A 16,705-nucleotide genomic window follows, 5' to 3' on the forward strand; every position below is an offset into this window, starting at 1 on the left:
GCACAACTGCTGTTCACTGTTGGCTTCAGCCAAGTTTATCACTGGAGAAACACAATAATACAGGCTTAAAGAAAGTGACATATCATTTGTCTTAAAACTGTAACAAAAAAACCTCCAGACCTCACTGTTCCTGTACACATTAGGTTGGAGCCGCACTATCATGATTTAATACAGAATCTGAAAGCACTGGCATAGCATGACAGCTCTTGCCTAATGAGGCCTTGAATTTATTGCGACTACAATGCCCTCTCTGTGTGGATGTGTGTCTGACATGTAAGCAGAACCACAGCTGCTCAAACTACCTCCAAGAATGGAATGATTTTGGAGCCAATCCCATGTACGTTTTAGAAGTGACTTGTGGTAAAGGGATCAAAAGCCATCGCAAGTCTGAATATTTGGTTAGTTTGTTGCACACTAGTTGACTAGTCAGTGTATACATTTAGCTTTGAGACTCTCATCACTGATACATAAGCTACAAACTGATTGGACCAAATTTTCTTCAATGGTTTTAGCTCATCAGTACAGTGGCATCGAGTTGAAATCAGTTCAGCTATACTTAATTTCAAGAAAATTAATAATTCCCAGGTGAGCTACAATAAAGCCAGAATACATCATGGCAAAAAAAATCTAATTTCCATCCAGGCAAATAGAACATAGAACATAGAACGTTACAGCACAGTACAGGCCCTTCGGCCCTCGATGTTGTGCTGACCTGCCATACCAATCTGAAGCCCATCTAACCTACACTATTCCATGTACATCCATTTGCTTGTCCAATGACAACTTAAAGTTGGCGAATCTACTACTGTTGCAGGCAAAGCGTTCCATACCCTTACTACTCTGAGTAAAGAAACTACCTCTGACATCTGTCCTATATCTTTCACCCCTCAATTTAAAGCTATGCCCCCTCGTGCTCACTGTCACCATCCTAGGAAAAAGGCTCTCCCTATCCCCCTATCTAACCCTCTGATTATCTTCTATGTCTCAATTAAGTCACCTCTCAACCTTCTTCTCTCTAATGAAAATAGCCTCAAGTCTCTCAGCCTTTCCTCGTAAGACCTTCCCTCCATACCAGGCAACATCCTAGTAAATCTCCTCTGCACCCTTTCCAAAGCTTCCACATCCTTCTTAAAATGCGGTGACCAGAACTGTACAGAATACTCCAAGTGTGGCCGCACCAGAGTTTTGTACAGCTGCAGCATAACCTCTTGGTTCCGGAACTCGATCCCTCTATTAATAAAAGCTAAAACACTGTATGCCTTCTTAACAGCCCTGTCAACCTGGGTGGCAACTTTCAAGGATCTGTGTACATGGACACCGAGATCTCTCTACTCATCTACACTACCAAGAATCTTACCATTAGCCCAGTACTTTGCATTCCGGTTACTCCTACCAAAGTGCATCACCTCACACTTGTCCACATTAAACTCCATTTGTCACCTCTCAGCCCAGCTCTGCAGCTTATCTACGTCTTTCTGCAACCTACAGCATCCTTCGTCACTGTCCACAACTCCACCGACCTTAGTGTCATCTGCAAATTTACTAACCCATCCTTCTATGCCCTCATCCAGGTTGTTTATAAAAATGACGAACAGCAGTGGAGCCAACGCCGACCCCCTGCAAAACAAAACGCAAAAGTCCAGGTTTTCCAATAGCCAAATAATCGTTTGGAGTCGTCCAAATGTCTGTATTTGAATCAAAGAACTCAATGAGTTCCTCTGGAGTTTAGCAAATAGTCAGGAAAAGTAAGACTATTAAACGTTTAGTCTAGCTTCCATGTAATGATTTAACTGATTCACAAACTTGCCTCACACATCCTCAACTATACCCACTAAACATCTTTCACCCACCCCAACCCTGATGTGGTACTCACCACATCTCCTTGGGACCAGATACATAAATTCTCTCCATCCTCACTTCCTCAGACAAGGAAGCCAAAACTACACACAATACTCCAGTGGTGGTCTCACGAAGACTGTGTGCAAGTGAAGCAAGATGTCCTTGCTCCCATACTCAAATCCTCTTATTATGAAGGCCAGTGTGCCATTTGCCTTCTTTGCCACTTACTGCACCTGCATGCCTACCTTCAGTGACTGGTGCACAAGGACACCTAGGTCTTGTTCCACACTCACTCATTCTCAATTTATCGCCATTCAACTAATGATCAACCTTCCTGTTTTTACTACCAAGCTGGATAACCTCAACAGATTGCTATCCACATTTGGTCCCTTTTCAATTCCTCGTCAACTTAAAAGCACAGTTATTCCTTTCTATCTAAACCTTCATCTGCTTTCTTCACAGTTCTAATCATTTGACCATAAGTAATAGGAGCAGTTAGGCCAATCAGCCCATCTAGTCTAATGCACCATTCAATGAGATTGTAGCTCAACCAAAAATCCTTATTTCCACTTTTCCATATAACCGCTGATTCAATTATTGATTCAAGACCTATCAGAACTTTGAATATTCACAGAAGTCTAGCCTCAACAGCCCTCATAATTCCACAGATACAGTAGCCTCAAAGAGAAAATTTCTCCTCATCTGTGTTTTAAATACGCAAGCCTTTATTCTGAGATTCTGCCATCTGGTCTGAGACTCATCCCATAACACGAAGCAACCTTTCTGCATCTAACCATTCAAGTCCCTACAAATCTTGCATGTTTCGTTACGGTCGCCTCTCATTCTTCTAAATTCCAGTGAGTATACTCCCAAGCTAGTCAACTTCTCCTCCTAAGACAGTTCCTACATACCTTGTATCACCTCTGTGAACCTTCACTGTCAACTTCTAAAGCCAGGATATCATACCTTGGATAAGGGGCCCAAAACTGTTCACAGTTTTCTACCTGTGCTCTGGCCAGTTCCTTAAACAGTTTCAGCAAAACCTCCCAACTTTTATAGAGTCATACAGCACAGAAACAGACCCTTTGGTGCACCAGTACATGCCAACCATAATCCCAAACCAAACTATTTCCAACTGCCTACTCTTAGCCCATACCCCTACAAACCTTTCCTATTCATATATCCATCTAAGTGGCTTTTAAACCTTGTAATTGTACTTGCATTCACCACTTTAGGAAGTTCATTCCACACGTGAACCACCCTCTGTGACAAATGTGCCTCATGTCTTTTTTACATTTGTCTCTTCTCACCTTAAAAAAATGCTCCCAAGTCTTGAAATTCCCCATCTTCGGGGAAAGACAACTACCATCAACTCTATGATAGCAAAGTGTGGAGCTGGACAAACACAGCAGGCCAAGCAGCTTCTTAGGGGCGCAAAAGCTGACGTTTCGAGCCTCGACCCTTCTCTGAAAGGGTCTAGGCCCGGAATGTCAGCTTTCCTACTCCTAAGATGCTGCTTGGCCTGCTGTGTTCATCCAGCTCCACACTTTGTTATCTTGGGTTCTCCAGCACCTGCAGTTCCCATTATCTCTGATACCATCAACTCTATAACTCTCAATAAGATTCTCTTAGCCTCCTATGCTCTAGTCAAAAAAGTCCCAGCCTATCCAGCCTTTCCTAATAACTTAAACCTTACCCCATTCCATTTGGAATAATGTCTGCTATTTCATTTGCCTTTCCTGTTTCCTGCTGAATTTGAACGTTAGATTTTTGCATCTTATGCACGAGTCCCCCAGATACTCTGTTTCAGCTTTCTGCAGCCTTTCCTCATTCAAATAATATTCAATTCCATTACTTTTTCTGCCAAACTGCATAATGCCACATTTTCCCACTTAAATTCCATCTGACAAGTTTTGGCCCCCTTGTCTATTTATAGATTTTTAGTGCCATTGTTACTAATTGACTTCCCAGCAATTTTCTGGCTCCAGTGTCCTCGTTTTATTCATCTTTGTCACCTATGTATATTGTAAATAATCATGGCCCCAGCACTGATCCCTGTGGCACTCCACTAGGTGTAGATTAGCATCCTGAAAATGCCCTTCAATGTGTTGTGACTAGTTGCTTTCAGTATATTTGTTTTCTTCAGTTAAAGATTACAGAGGAGAGTTTGAAAAATGAAAAGTTTATCAGCTAGTACTTCTGATAATTTATTTATACCTCAACAACTTTTGATAATTAGAAGGAAGCCTCAAACAAAAATTACAAAAGAGGAAAAAAAGAGAATTTTGGTTTCTGCTATTTCCACCATACAGGAAAGCTTTATTCTTGCGTTTTCAGTTATTTACTCTTAACACATTGCAACACTAAAAAAAGCCATGTAATTCTTCTGTGAAGAATCATGTGATGAATGTACTTTGTAACAAGCATCAGCAGATATGAAATATTTTGGTGTTTTCAAGTCTTGATTAATTTCTAGACTTTTATTCCCCTTTTATTAGATGGTGGATGTGTTCTATATTGACTTCAGAGAGGCATTCAACAAGATTCTGCATGTTAGGCTAGTTAACAACGTTACACCACATGGGATAGAGGGAAAACTGGGCATGTGGAAACATAACTGGTTCGAATATAGAAGACAGAAGGTGGTAGTGAAGAGTTGCTTTTCAGACTGAAGACCTGTGACCAGCTGTGTGCCACAAGGATCAGTGCTGGGTCCAGTGTTTTTTCTGTCATTTATATAAAAGATTGGGATGTGACTATAAGAGGTACGGTTAGTTAGTTTGCAGACGACACTAAAATTGGTGGTGTAGCGGGCAGCGAAGGAGATTATCTCAGAGTACAACAGGACCTTGATCAAACGGGCCAATGAGCTGAGAAGTGGCAGATGAAGTTTAATTCAGATAAAAGACGGGCCTGCATTTTGGAAAGGCAAATCAGGGAGGGACTTTAATGGTAAGGTCCTATGGAATGCTGTTGAACAAAGAAACCTAAAAGTGCAGGTTCATAGTTCATCGAAAGTGAAGTTGCAGATAGACAGGGTAGAGAAGGCATTTGGTATGCTTGCCTTTATTGGGCAGTGCACTGACTATAAGAGTTGGGAGGTCATGTTGCAGTTGTATACGACATTGGTTAGGCCACTTTTGGAATACCGTATTCAATTCTGGTCTACCTGCTATATGAAAGATGGTGTGAAACTTGAAAGAGTGCAGAAACTGCAGAAAAGAGTTACAAAGATGTTGCTGGGATTGGAGGGTTGACCTAAAGAGAGGCTTGGGTCTTTTTTCCTTGGAGCATTGGAGGCTGAGGGGTGATTTTATAGAGCTTTGTAAAATTGTGAAGGACATGGATAGGGTGAATAGTCATGGTCTTTCCCCTGGAGTAGGGGGGTCCAAAACTAGAGGGCATAGGTTGAAGGTGAGAGGAGGAAAACTTTAAAAAGGGGCTTAATAGGCAACTTATTCATGCAGATAATCATTGAATCCCTACAGTGTGGAAGCAGACCATTTGGCCTATTGAGTCCACACTAACCCTACAAACAGCATCCCACCCAGAACAACCGCTCTACCCTGTCCTCGTAACCATATCCCATGGCTAAGCCACCTAACCTACACATCCCTGAACACTATGGGACAATTTATATTGGCCAATTCACCTATCCTGCACATCTTTGGACTGTGAGGGGAAACCCAAACAGTCATGGGGAGAATGTGCAAACTCCACACAGACAGGAACCAAAAGGAGGAATCAAATCTGTATTCCTGGTGCTGTGAGGCAGCAGGGCTAACCACCTAGGCACTTTAGTACCCTGAGGTAGAGCGTGTATGGAATGAGCTGCCAGAGGAAGTAGTAGAGGTGGGTACAATTACAACACATGAAAGGCATCAGGAAGGGGATATGAATGGGAAGCGTTTAGAGGGAAATGGCACTAGATTATTTTAGGGATATGTTGGATTGAAGGGTCCATTTCCATGCTGTATATCTTATGACTCTATGACTTTGATAATGGTACAAATGTAGTTCACTCCCACAAATACAAAGGCAACTAATCCAATTTGCCTGATGTGTTAATAAAAAGTGTAACTAAGAATTACAAATGAACAATTTGCTTTGGAAGGATTTATAATTTAGCATCAACTTTTTAAACTATAATAAAAGATCTCTGATCTCAAATCCAAGCCAGAGATAATAGTGCGTTCATTCTTTTTATTATTCAACCACTGGCAGCCATCCTGTCAGCTGCCTCGGCCCCCAAGCTCTGGAATTTCCTCTTTAGACCAGCCTCATTTGCAACCACCCTCAGGATCTTTTGAGATGCTTTTTAACACTAACTTTTTGACCAAATCACCGGTACTAACAACATCCTGTACAACCTTATGTCAAATTCTGTTTGCAACTGTCCCTGTGAAATAGCCTGGTACATTTTACATGTCAAAGGGGCTATATAAATGTGAGATATTACTATTATAACATACGTTAGCACATTGGTTTGAAATTTTCTTCTTCACTAGATTAACAGAACTATTTGCTTGCTTGAAATAATGATATTCTACTCTGTTAAAATAGCAATGGAAAGGATTTTATATAATTATATTCTATTCTTATACAGTGCAATGTCAGTTTTCAGATGGTTACGTTAGCCAGTAACAACAGTTAGTTACACCTTATACTATGTACAAACTAAACAATTAGTGAGAATGCGGCAAAATTTTAGGAGAATTAACACAGAACTGTCGAGTTTATCCAAAATTACTCTCATCACTGTTTTTGTTCTCCCATGGCAAGAAAATTCATTGTCAAGAAGCTGGAATACATCTTGGGGACCCAGTGTCTGCAAATACAATTTCAAGACACAGATGAGATGCAAACTAAAGAACATTCTACCTAGTTAATACAGTATGTCTTCAAGCCAACTTCAGAATATTATACTGTACAACATTCACGATGACTTGCCCCACGCGAATTATCATCATTATCTCTGAGCAAACCAGTTCACTGCCTAGTTCCACAGAAGTATGCAATTTTAGGCAGTAATCTCAGGCCTGTTGGTGAATCGATACTAACAAACACACAAGGCCCATATGGCATGAGCTTCTGAGATAAAAACATAGTATGCTAAACCCACACCCAAAAGAATGTTCACATCTGAAGCAGTTGCCCCCTGCACATGATCATCATTTCTATAAGAATTCTAAAACTCAAGATTCACACTTCCATTCTCCACGATGATAAATGCTCATTCTGTGCTTGTCTTGAGTCAAGTACCATATGCAGATCTAGGCTATTTCCTGCAAGAAGCAAAAGAATGTTAGGCAATACGTTCCCCAAATTTCACCCACTTCTAGAAGGTAGCAACAGAGGGCCACCAGCAGACTTGTCTGATATCTGCATGTGTGTGAACGACCTAAGGAAGTTGAGAAGAATTTGCTTTTAAATTTTTCAAGGTTAATAAGTGAAAATACAAATATCACTTATAAACACCATACGTCTGTCATTAGCTACAGATTGTAATATCTTGTAACATTACACTTTAGATTCCCAGGTAGGATGAAAAGAACAGGACTTGCTCTTAGCATGGTTGACTATCTGGAGTTATGAAGAGAGGCATCACTTCAATTTTTGAATTGGACATTTCAACATTAAAAAACAGACAAAGCCATTGCCAAACATCCAAATTCTCCCCATATGCCCTGGACAGCTGTGATCCATAAATTAACAATTCCTTCAGTTGGAGCAGCCTATTGACAGGTGTTTGTCACACAGTATAGTTATTGCTCTATCAATATGCAACCAGCACCTTGGCAAACTAACTGCAGCTGTGGAAAAGTGCCATCCAAGAATAACTTCAGTAATAAACAATTTGAGTTATTCTTCATACATCTGTATGTGGATTATAAAGTAATGTTATATTATGAATGTGGCAGAACAGAGGGCTGTTCTCAAGTTAGCACTGCACCAGGGACAGAAATCTGATTAAAATTTCTTAACACCAAATCAACGATCACAGTAACATGCCTCTACCCCAAGACTCCTTAGTTAAAAAGCAAAACCACCATCTCTGAACCGTGTGTAAACTTTTTTTTAAAATTGTACCAGCAACTTCGGACCACGTTTCCATGAGTACTAGCTGCTCCCAGTAAACTGCTCACTAATTGTCCTCAGTGCAAGTCATGGTAGTTGAGTCTTGATAAACTATGGGTAAATACAGCCTAACCTGGTTCGTCCCTGAACTCCATATCCACGTATTTTCTAAAGGAGTAACTGGATGAGGCTTGGACAGCACTTCAGTTTTGCTGACCCTTGCCCCATATCCCTAATTAAGGCTAATTTCAATGCCCATTTCAGAAATGATTGAGATCAGCTAATTCACCACAAACAAAGCAGCCATCAAACTTCATACCTTTCTGATCGATGTTCCTCAATTGCGCATTATCGAGCGTTCTTATCAGTGAACTAACAAAACCATTAAAATTTGACAAGTGCAAGCATCCACATAAAATACTGAATTTATTCCAAGTTTTAAACACACAGTATGATCAAAAAAGCAAATTCTCCTTTCATTGGCATTCAGACTTCAATCATCTAGAATATTGTTGAATATTACTACAATATAAAATCCTCCCTACTTCCACCACTGTCATAAGGAATTTCCCCATTTCTGATAAATAAACTGACACTCATTATGACACTATTCTAAAAGTCCAAATAGCCAATATTCATGTTTATGCTTAAATAGGCAATTGCACTCACGTATATTTTTGGACTATGTTTAACGTTCTGAAACTGGTTCACTAACTGCATTGTGGATGGACTGCAGCAATTCAAACTAGCAGATCGCCAACACCTATTCAAGGGAAATTAAGGGTGAGGAACAAATGTTGGCCTTACCAGTAATGATCATCCTTCAAAATAAGAAAATAAATCCATTTACAGCAAGTAATTAGCAAGAAAAATAACACTTTTCAATAAAGGAGAAGGGAACTGGAATGTTGCACAAAAAAAACATGAAAATCTTCTATAATTCAATGAGACCCCGCCTGGAGTACTACAAGTCTCAGAAAGGCTATATTTGCTTTGGAGGAAGACGATGAAGATTCACTAGGCTGGTTCTGGCGCGGGGGGGGTGGGTGGTTGCGCTGTTGAACCAACACAGTGGCTCAGTGGTTAGCACTGCTGCCTCACAACGCCAGGGTCCCAGATTTGATTCCAGCCTAGGGCACCTGTCTGTGTGGGGTTTGCACATTCTCCCAGTCTGCGTGGGTTTCCTCCAGATGCTCCAGTTTCCTCCCACAATCCAAAAGATGCACAGGTTAAGTCGACTGGCCATGCTAAATCGCCCAAGTATCTGGGGTGGGAAATGCAGGGATAAGGTAGGTAGTGGGTCTGGGTCGGATGCTCTACATGGGCTGAATGGCCTGTTTCCATGCTGTAAGAACTCTATGATAGGATTGCCCTACATGAGGCTGTGTAAATTGGGTCTATACCTTCCAGAGTTTAGAAGAAAAAGAGGTAATCTAATTCAACCATACAAGATTCTGAAAGATTTGAGAGATAGTCCCCAAATGGTTGCTTCCCTGGTTAGAGAATCTAGAATACAGGGGCATAGTTTCAGTATAAGAAGTCAACCAGTTAGGACTGAGATGAAGAGAAACTACTTGACGAAGCAACCTGCAAATCTTTGGTATTCTCTGTTCCATAGAACTGTCATGTTAGTTCACGAAATATCTTCAAGGTTGGGACAGAATGATTTTTGATTACATGGGGATCTAAGGACATGGGAAACAAGAGAGAAAGTGGAGTGAGGCAAAGTTTAGCTTTGATCATACTGAAGTTAAACTCTAGATTCTACCCAAAGAGAACTGGCCCATTAAACAGAGGGAATATCATCTGTAATCAGTCCCTGGATTTCATTCTTTTATGTAAGGCTGTCACTGCAAAGTCTTTCACATTTACAAAAGAAATGCGAAATCCACCCAAAAAAAGCATGTAAGTCTCTTGACAAAATTAACAATGATTTATGAAATGGACATCAGTTACAAGCTGGTTGCCTGAGATGGAGACTGAGAGGTCCAGGAAGGTGAGGGATGTGCTGGAGATGGCCCAGGTGAACTGAAGGTTGGGGTGGAAGGTGTTGGTGAAGTGGATGAACTGTTCGAGCTCCTCTGGGGAGCAAGAGGCGGCGCCGATACAGTCATCAATGTACCGGAGGAAGAGGTGGGGTTTGGGGCCTGTATAGGTGCGGAAGAGGGACTGTTCCACGTTTTTAACCTACAAAGAGGCAGGCATAGCTGGGGCCCATGCGGGTGCCCATGGCCACCCCCTTAGTCTGTAGGAAGTGGGAGGCATCATTATTGAGCCTAGCCTATATACAACTTGAGATACAAAACAGTATGGTTGATGAGGGTTTAACTCTCTCCAAAATGGATGAGCAATCCTGCTAACTGTATTCAACTCAGAGATTCAAGAGCACTTCAAAACGGGCAACTCTTACCACATTCCACAAATGAACAAAAAAAAAATTTAGAACAGAGAGGAAAAGAATTAGAAATAAAGGAGCTTTTTTCTCCCCAATTTATAAAAGGTACTTCATTCACAATATTCACAATGCAAATGAATAGTTTAGAAATGTCAGGTTTGATTCCTGATTATTTCATTTTTAGTGTAAGTTCCATTGCGTAGTTTACAGTTTATTGCTTTTGACGGAGTTAACAGACACTTGCAAAATCTTCAAATTTATGGTAGATTGAACTCCTATTCCATTTCTTTATTCTCTCATATTACCTTTACAAAGTGGAAGACCAGACATCAGGTCAAGGCTAGTAGAGTGAAAACACAAATCTTTACTTGAATTGAGACTATGACTAAGTGAATGTGATGGATATTGATTTGACGTCAATCACTTAATTCCCCCACAAATATAAAAAGTAAACCATTTCCACAGAGCAACTTCTAAGTAAATACAGCCCCACAGAGGCTGTCACTATTCACTTAAACACATTAAAGCACTGATGCACTAAAGAATAAAAACAGCTCTACACCAGTACTTACAACAGAGTGCTATGGAAGAGCTTCTTTCAAATTGATCCACGTTCACTAGAGAGGCGTATTCTTGCAATCAAATGGAGCTCTGTGTCAGCGGCATGAATTTTTGATCTGCAGGTTTTGTAAACCCCGATTCAATGGAAAGTTACTTATTGGATTTAAAAAATACATCTTTCAGGCCAAAAGATGTGGAGATGCAAAAGCAAAGCAGGTCAGACAGCATCCAAGGAGCAGGAAAGTCAAAGTTTTGGGCTGAAACCTTTTGTGTGGAAAGGGAGGGGGCTTCAGAAGTAAATAGAGGGAGCGACTGAGACCGGGAGAAGGGTGAATGGGATGCTGAAGGTGGACGCAAGTCGAGGGTGATTGTGATTGGTCAGTGGGAAGGGTGGAGTGGATAGGGGAGTAGGAAGATGGACAGGTTGTGTCAGTTTATGAAGGCCAGTTGTGGGGGGGGTGGGGGGAAAGAGGAAGGCTGGACATGGGATAAGGCTCTGGGTGGAGACATTTTGAAGTTGATGAAAATATTGAGGCCAATGGGCTGTAAGCTCCCAAGGTAAAATGTCAGGTGCTGTTCTTCCAGTTTATGTTTGGCCTCGCTCGGGCAATGGAGGTGGACAAAGATGGACATGTCTTAGGGGAAGTGGGAGGGGAATTGAAATGGAAGGCTACTGGGAAGTTGGGTCGGATGATGTGTGCACAGTGCAAATGCTCTGTGGACTGCTCCCAGAGTCTGCTTTTGGTCTCCCTACCTACATTCATGGCACAACCCACATCCTCCACCTTTACCAAAACTTTCAATTCTCCTGCCTCCAACATCTCATCTTCACCACAGAGGTACAGTCCCTTTACACCTGTATCCCCCACTCTGAGGGCCTAAAATCCCTCTGCTTCTTCCTCTCCCGTAGGCCCAACTAGCTCCCCCTTCACTGATGCTCTATTTCGATTGACAGAACTAGTCCTCAACCTCCAACAATTTTTCCTTTCATTCAACAATTTTTCCTTTCATTCCTCCCACTTCCTACAAACCAAAAGGGTGGCCATGGATACGTGTATGGCCCCGAGCTATTTGTAGGATTTCTGGAACAGTCCCCCTTCCACAACCACCAGCACCATTTGTTACCTCTTTCTTCATTATATTGATGACTGCATCGATGCTGCCTAGAGCTCCCACAGGGAACTTGAGCAGTTCATCAACTTCGCAAACACCTTCCACCCAGCCCTCAAATTCATTTGAGCTATTTCTGACACTTTGGCCTGCTTCCTAGACCTCTCTGTCTCCACCTCTGGAAACTGACTCACCACTGACATCCATTTCAAACCCACTGACTCCCACAACCACCTTGGCTACACCTCCTGTCAATCACCCTCCTGCAAAAATGCTATTCCTCCGCTCGAGACCCCTTAGTCCTCATGTACCACACCACCAACTTCCAAATCCAAACAATCATTCCAGATCTGGCAGAGATTCTCCCGCACTTCATCCAATCTGATCTATTGTATCCGTTGCTCCTGATGTGGTGTCCTCTATATCAGGAAGACCAAATATAGACTCAGGGACTGGTTCACGGAGCATCTGAATTCTGCACACATCAAATTGCCCAACCTTCTGGTTGCCATCCATTTCAATTCCCGTCCCACTTCCCTGACGACATGTCCATCCTTGGCCTCCTCCATTGTCAGAGTGAGGCGAAACATAAACTATAAGAACAACACCTGATATTTCACCTTGGGAGTTTACACTCCTGTGGCTACAATATTGACTTCACCAGCTTCAAAATCCCTCCACCCCCAGCTTTATCCCATGTCCATGCTTTCCCCTTCTCCGCGCCTCCTTGACCTGACCGAACCTGTCCATCTTCCTACACATCTCTCCACTCCACCCTTCCCACACATGACAACCCCTACCTGCTTCCACCTCTCACCATCCCACCCATCTTTATCCTAGCTCCACTGTTGCCCTATGTTTACTTCTGGGCTCCTCTCCACCTCCAGAGTCCTGAGGTAAGGTTTCGGCCTGAAACACTGACTTTCCTGCTCCTCAAACGTTGTCTGAATGGCTATGCTTTTCCACTTCACATCTATTGCGTCTGGCTTCCAGCATCTGCAGTCCTTCCTGTCTCTTATGTCTTTCAGGCCATCGTCCTTAGCTAACTCCATTTATTTCTGAATTGTAACATCCTCAGTTCAACACACACAATCACTACAGGTTATGATTCTGCACGGGGTCAAGGTAATCTCCTTGTCTACGTCTTATCTCCTCAAACAAGGGGGTCACTAAGACTTTGAAACAGAATAATTCATAAGGTAAGACTGAGAAATCAGGAATTCACGCAATCAGTCTAGCCACCTGCTCTGAAAATCAATATTGACTGTTAACTGTTCTTGCTTCAACTCCAAGCCAATGATGGCCCAACCAATCAGTAACTTCTTTTCAGACTATAATAAAACAAAGTCCTTTTTCTAAGATAACAAGGTGTAGCACTGCATGAATACAGCAGGCCAAGCAGCATTAGAGGGGCAGGAAAACTGACGATTCAGGTCTGGACCAGCCCAGCCTGTCCCCGCCTCCCTAACCTGTTCTTCCTCCCACCTCAAGCCACACCTCCATTTCCTATCTACTAACCTCATCCCGCCTCCTTGACCTGTCCGTCTTCCTTGGACTGACCTATCCCCTCCCTCCCTCCCCACTATCTTCTTCTCTCCATCTTCGGTCCGCCTCCCCCTCTCTCCACATTTATTCCAGAACACTCTCCCCATCCCCCTCTCTGATGAAGGGTCTAGGCCTCAAACGTCAGCTTTTGTGCTCCTGAGATGTTGCTTGGCCTGCTGTGTTCATCCAGCTTCACACTTTGTTATCTTCAAATTCTGTGTTTGAAACTATCTCACTCACTTCTACCTGAAGGAGGAGTAGGGCTTCAAAAGCTTGTGTTTTTAAATAAATCTGTTGGACTATAACCTAGTGTTGTGTGATTTCTGACCTTGTCCACCCAAGTCCAACACCAGCACCTCCACACCTGTGCTAAAAGGGAGACCCTTCATTTTTAAAACGCAGCCCTGAGGTTCTGGGCTTAACCACAAGAGGAAACAACATTTCCTTTAAGTACTTCAGTCAAGACACCCATGTCTTTTCTGAACTTCGAGTGAAAGCTAGCCTAGCCTACCGAACCAAACTTTCCTTACAATATAGCCCACACATGTCAGGTATCAATCTAATAAACCTTGTCTAAGTTATGTCCAGCTCATGTACATCCTTACTTACATAATAAGACCAAAGCTGCACTGATTATTTGAGATATGGACACATCAATGCACTGCAAAACATTCTTATATTTATGCTGAACTCCTTTTGTCACATTAGTGGGAATAGTGCATTGGAAATCTAACCCCACTATTCCACAAGTCAACACAAAATGCAGTATTACCAAGTTAATCTCTAGGATAGTTAGTGCATGGCTGTGACCAATATCTATGATGAAAGGAAACTCACCAGGTTTCATCAGTTGCCAAGAAATAAAAAAAAATTATGACCGTCTTATCCTCGAAAATACATCAAGATAGATTCATTATTAATGAATCTGTCAATTTAACCTATACCTCCTTTAAATCCAAACACACATTCACACATAGGATGGGCAGATGAGATGAACAGGTTTTGAGGGAATATCACAGATAGAAAACATAGGCAAAAATGCATAAAGTCTGCAGATGAGAGGAGAGTTAAAACCACAGGGAGCAATGAAGTGCCTGTCTCAGTAGTTTTTTTGATTTTTGTTGATAATAGTACATCGGTTTTGACTGTGGCAACTCTCAATTTTATAGCCAGACAAAATTAGGAAACCAATAGTGACCTCAGCCATGAATTCTGGGTTCAAATCCCACCTGTTTCAGGAGATAATAATATCTCTGAAGAGGGTGATTAGAAAATATTTTTAAAAATTAGGAAACCAAGATGCAGAAACAGTTTGAACACAAATGAGAGATATTAAAGGCAAGAGGTCAGTTATGGGAATAGTGTTCATACAGTACAGTGGGGTACAAAGGAAAAATTAATGAGCACTTGTCATAAGGCACAGAAATAATTACGGAAAATTTTAATCTACATATCAACCGGAGGTGTCAGATCGGCATGGCTAGCCTAGATGAGGAATTCACAGAATGTTTTCAGGATAGTTTCATGGAACAGCGTGTTCTACAGCCAGAGAGTACGCTGTACTGTATGTGATATAGTGCAATGAGAGAGGATAAATTGATGATCTCACAGTGAAGGCTTCTCGAGTTATAATAATAGTGATTCAAATTTTACATTCAGTTTGTGAAACACAGGATAAGGTGTAGAGATGGATGAACACAGCAGGCCAAGCAGCATCAGAGGAGCAGGAAAGCTGACATTTCGGGCCTAGACCCTTTCTGAAGAAGGGTTAAGGCCCGAAATGACAGCTTTCCTGCTCGGCCTGCTGTGTTCGTCCAGCTCTACACCTGGTTATTCAGATTCTCCAGCATCTGCAGTTCCTATTATCTCTGAGAAAGAGAGGAGATTGGTCCAAATTTACTTTTTAAACGAAATTAAGTAACGACAACTATAAAGCAAAGAAACCAGAGCTGCTAAAATGAATTGGTAATTTAGATTAAAAGATATGTCAAAAGGGGTGTAGTGGCAGATATTTAAGATGATATTTCAGAATAGATACATTCCAAGGCATAGACCTACCATGCTTAGAAAAACTAAAAATGCTAAAGGTATTGTCAAACTAAAAGAAAAAGCATATTGTCATGCAAAGACAACTCACAGTCAGTAAATCGGACACAAAATAAGAAACAGCAAAGAATGACCAAAACAAGTGAAAATAACAAGAGAAAGATAGCCAGAAATATAAAAGTAAGAGTTTCTCTAAATATTTAAAAGATGAATAGAGTTATCAAGGGGAGAGTTATCCCTACAGAAAGTGACAATAGAGAATTAATAATATTGTGATGATGGTTAAACCTGGAAGGAAAAAATATCAGTGAGAAAATGATCAGCTAGCTCTCAAAATGGAAAAAAAAATTGCAGACTACTAGAGCCAGAGGTGATGAGCTCCTCTGCAGAAAGCTGGCACAGTCATGAAAGGCTGAATGGTTCTCCACAGAAGTAAGCCATTCTATAACACTACCTTCAAGAAATGTAGTGAATGAGCCAATCAGTAGGTATCATCCAAAAAGACATCATCTTAGACAATGCAGTGCTCTCTCAGTATTATGAATTATTAACCTAGATTGTATTTCTGTAGACTGGGATTTGAATCCAAGATCTTCTGGCTCAGAAGACAGACTGCCATCACAGAGTCAAAGCTAAGACGCTCCAATACAAACAGAAGATAGCCCGCCAGTTTCAAGAAATTTGTCAAGTGGGCTAAACAGAAATACTAACAGGCAAGATGCTTTGAATTTTCCCCACAGCTAAAACAAACTTGTTTTGTATCAGAATAAATCATTTACCTTCCTAGACAGCCCATGCCTAACAAATGGCTGATTTCATGGAGTTTTTATTAGCAGAAATAATTTGAATGGTTTGCTGAGATAGACATTTTTATTGTAAGATTGTGTGTGTTTTGGATGGACTGGGTGCAAATGCAGAACTGGAAATGCAGCCTGGGGAACTGATTTACACCTTCTACTGAATCCCAACAACTTCAACAGCAAACCAAACCACAGGGGTTCTCTATTTCACATGCAAAACTGGTTACTATTTTAACTCATAATGTTTTCCATCTGCTTTAGATGTTTAGAAATGTAATATAATTCTAAAATTACAGTCCTGAAACAATAATAAAACTTAATGCACAACTCC

The 16,705-nt window shown here is 41.4% G+C and overlaps 1 protein-coding gene and 1 long non-coding RNA gene across 4 annotated transcripts in view; one reads left to right on the forward strand and one right to left on the reverse strand.

Annotated features, from left to right (window-relative positions):
- Nucleotides 1-16,566, forward strand: part of LOC132206150 (uncharacterized) — a 47,551-nt gene extending 30,985 nt beyond the window's left edge. Inside the window, exon 3 of the long non-coding RNA XR_009442861.1 lies at nucleotides 16,146-16,566. This is a non-coding gene — a long non-coding RNA (uncharacterized LOC132206150). The remainder of the gene's footprint in view (nucleotides 1-16,145) is intronic.
- The window catches only part of raraa (retinoic acid receptor, alpha a), a 530,677-nt gene that overhangs the window by 491,336 nt on the left and 22,636 nt on the right, over nucleotides 1-16,705 (reverse strand). The window lies entirely within an intron of this gene.

The sequence above is a fragment of the Stegostoma tigrinum genome, chromosome 31, assembly GCF_030684315.1.
Source record: "Stegostoma tigrinum isolate sSteTig4 chromosome 31, sSteTig4.hap1, whole genome shotgun sequence".
NCBI classification, from domain to species: Eukaryota; Metazoa; Chordata; class Chondrichthyes; order Orectolobiformes; family Stegostomatidae; genus Stegostoma; species Stegostoma tigrinum.